Source organism: Arvicanthis niloticus, chromosome 17 (genome assembly GCF_011762505.2).
Source record: "Arvicanthis niloticus isolate mArvNil1 chromosome 17, mArvNil1.pat.X, whole genome shotgun sequence".
Classification (NCBI taxonomy): domain Eukaryota; kingdom Metazoa; phylum Chordata; class Mammalia; order Rodentia; family Muridae; genus Arvicanthis; species Arvicanthis niloticus.
In genome coordinates, this window is record NC_047674.1 from 36909230 (window position 1) to 36913228 (window position 3999).

Sequence of the window (3999 nt, forward strand, 5' to 3'; positions counted from 1 at the left end):
TCTAGATGTAGAACTCTCAGCTACCTCTCCAGCACCATGTCTACCTGCATGCTGCCATGCTTTCTACCATGATTATGAGAGACAAACCCTCTAAACTGTAAGCCAGCCCCAATTAGTTGTTTTTCCTTTATAAGAACTGCAGTGGTCATGGTGTCTCTTCACAGCAATAAAACCTTAAGACAGGTTCTTTGCTCCTTCCTGTTTCAGAGACAGCTGCATCTTCTTTGCTGTGCCAGCCTCATCCCGTAGACAAAATGGTGAAGGTCGGTATGAATGGATTTGGCTGTATTGGGTGCCTGGTTACCAGGGCTGCCTTCTGCTCTGCACTTGGCAAAATGTAGATGGTTGCCATCAACAACCCCTTCATTGACCTCAACTACATGGTCTACATGTTCCAATATGACTCCACCCATGGCAAATTCAACCGCACAGTCAAGGCTGAGAATGGGAAGCTTGTCATCAACAGGAAGCCTGTCACCATCTTCCAGGAGCGAGATTCTGCTACCATCAAATGGGGTGATGCTGCTGCTGAGTATGTCGTGGAGTGTACGGGCCTCTTCACCACCGTGGAGAAGGCAGGGGCCCATTTGAAGGGTGAGACCAAAAGGGTCATCATCTCTGCCCCTTCTGCTGATGCCCCTATGTTTGTGATGGGTGTGAACCACAAGAAATAAAACAACTCGTTCAAGATTGTAAGCAATGCATCCTGCACCACTAACTGCTTAGTCCCCCCAGCCAAGGTGATTCATGACAACTTTGACATTGTGGAAGGGCTCATGACCACGGTCCATGACATCACTGCCACTCAGAAGACTGTGTATGGCTGTTCTGGAAAGCTGTGGTGTGATGGCCATGGGGCTGCACTGAACATCATCCCTGAATCCACTGGTGCTGCCAAGGCTGTGGGCAAGGTCATCCCAGAGCTGAACAGGAAGCTCACTGGCATGGCCTTCCATGTTCCTACCCCCAATGTATCCATTGTGAGTCTGACATGCAGCCTAGAGAAACCTGCCAAGTGTGATGATATCAAGAAGGTTGTAAATCAGGTATCTGAGGGCCCTCTGAAGGTCATCCTGGCCTACACTGAGGATCAGGTTGTCTCCTGTAATGTCAAGAGCAACTCTTACTCTTCCACCTTTGATGCCGGGGTTGGCATTGCTCTCAATGATAAAATTCATTTCCTAGTAAGACAACAAATATGACTACAGCAACAAGGTTGTGAACCTCATGGCCTACACGGCCTCCAAGGAGTAGGAAACCCTGGGCCACCCCCCCCCCCATCAACAACACTGACACTGACAGCAAGAGAGAGGCCCTCGGTTGCTGAGGAGTCCCTGTCCCCAACACTGAGCATCTCTCTCACAATTTTCATCTCAGACCCCCATAATAACAGGAGGAGCTTAGGGAGTCCTTTCTACTCTCTTAAGTACCATCAATAAATGTTCACTGTAACCCCCAACCCTCCCAAAAAATCCTAGGATAGTCTCTCACTCTCTGTACATTGTCCAGTTCTGGGTCTCTGTGTTTGTTCACATTCACTATAGGAAGAAGCTTCTCTACTGTTCATTGAACAAGACACTGATCTATGAGTATAGCAGAATGCCATTAGGAGGCTTTTTTGTTTCTACATTCATTTAACAGAATAGCAGTATTTGGTTTTCCCCTAGGAACATAGCCTAACTAGCATCATGTTTTTGACCACACAGGTAGAGTTGTGGGTGGGTTCCAGCTCATGGAGTGGGCTTGAATTCTAATCAGATGGTGGTTGGTTACTTCCACTATATTTGAGCCACTATTATACCACTATATCTGGCAGACAAACCCTTGTAGATCATAATGTTTATAGCTGGTATTGTGTTTATTCTTCTTTTCTGTTATCAAGCATAATGCCTTCCAATACCATGTATACTAGTCAGTGGAGGTGAAGGCCCTAGTTAGGCACCAGCTCAGCCTCTCTGTGTTCAGTGAGTTATGCAGGTGTTTGTCTTCAGCAAAAAGGCATTATCATCAATTTGTGGAGTGACGTCAATATTCCTGGCAATAGCCTGGGTTGTTTGGGAGCTTCCATAGGAAACCAAGAAAAGGCATAAAAATTGATCATGTGAGGCAAGTCTGATTTCCTATATATAAGGTAAATACAATATGTGTTGTATATGACACTTTAGGGATTTCTCCTGTTTTATAGTTCACGTTGGCAGTGAATGATTTCAATATTTATTGAGAATATATTTATTTCACCTTCAATCTTACCTGATTTTTTTTATTGCATATAAGAATATAGCAATTTGTTTTTTCTTCCAGGACTTTGAGCATGGTTTCTACTGTCAACAACCCCACAGTTCCTAACTCAACCAATCCTTAATCTGATGTGAGAGGTCACCAGTTCACTTTCAGTGATTTTGAGATTTTTTTTTTAATGGTCTTTCAGTTTGACTCTGATGTTCCTTTCATTGGTTATCAGTGTATTTTTTCTGTGATTCTGTGGAGACTGTTAAATATCTATGTTATCTATGTCTGTCTTTACTAAATGTCAATACTTTTAATCATAATTTCTTTATATTTTTTTCAAGTTCAACCTTTGGTTTCTTCCTGAAACTCTGATTTCATGTACATTGAGCATTTCAATGTCTCTGGGGATCTACTCACTTCCTTGTCCCTTTCTTCCTTCCAGTTTGCTATTTTCTACTGAAATATTTCTCAGTACTTTACATTTCACCTTTGCTGTCCACAGCCTTAGTTAAAGCAATTTTGTTTCTTTTAATTTTAGATGCACAACTTTTATTTCTGTATTGAGATTTCCTCTTTTTCCATATATGATCATTATATTTTCCCTTATTGTCTTAAAAGAAATCTTAATAAACTTCCTTAAAATTCTTCCTCAAATTCTATTGCCCAATTTGATAGTTGAACTTTTTTACTGGGTTTCATTTCTTTTGGTAGTGTCTAGTAACTTTGGATACTATATTGGATATTATTATCTTTTACACACTGGATTCTGTTATAATCTTTTAAAGTATGTGGTTTTTCTCCCTTTAAAATGTATAACTAACTTGATTTACCTCAATTTGCAAATATACTTGAGTATTAGCTACGGTTGTATTTTAATTACCTTTTTCTTGTGTGATTCCTGGCTTACTTAGCCATGTAAGCTAATTAAAATACAGCATATTCGGCTTTTAAGGAAGGAAGGGAGGGAGGAAGAAAGAAAGAAAGAAAATGAGATTGTGTTTGACTTTATTAGTAAATATACAAAAACTTTCTTTTGCCATGCCTTCTTTCAAATACCTTTATTCAAAATTGGATTAAATTTTGTGGTTTGAAATATGTAAAATAGGGCAGCATCAAGAATTCTCAAAAGCTAGTCTTTTCATGAAAATGTCTTTGGGCTACGACCGGGAAATTGGCTCAGATATTTTGGTCATCCTGATAAGCCCTTAGAAACAGTGATCATGGAAGTGTTCATGGAATTGTGTTTAATGTCTTGCTTGTTCTTTGACTATTTGTGTTTATTGTATTGCTTCTTCCTCGACTATTTGCATCTATTGTATTGCTAGACCCTCAACTTAGAACTGATCTTAATACTTGCATGTAATTAAAATGGTATAAAAGCAAAAAAAAAAAAAAAAAAAAGGAAGAGGGGGATGGGATGGGGGTTCTAGAGAGGGAAAATGGAGAAAGGGGATGACACCTGAAATGTAAATAAATAAAATATTCAATAAAAATTTTTGAACATAAAAAAGCTAGTCTTTTGTTTTACAAATTGCACTGGTGATGTTCTTTATATACGGCCATCTCTTGGGAGACATTAATTTTAAGCTTCAAAACCATCACTCACGAGTTTATCTCCATAGTTATGGGAAATCTAAAAGCATATATCAAATAACAGGATTGAAAAGTAAAGAAAAGCACAATTATTCTCACTACTTGTTCTATTTCTAAATGAAAAATACAAAGTGTATATGAAAAACCTACTTCAAGGATTGGCATCAATTGGCCTGC

At 39.4% G+C, this 3999-nt stretch overlaps 1 pseudogene; it reads left to right on the top strand.

The window, feature by feature from the left end:
• Window positions 1-216: 216 nt before the first annotated feature.
• LOC143434786 (glyceraldehyde-3-phosphate dehydrogenase pseudogene) lies at window positions 217-1254 on the top strand (annotated as a pseudogene).
• Window positions 1255-3999: the final 2745 nt, after the last annotated feature.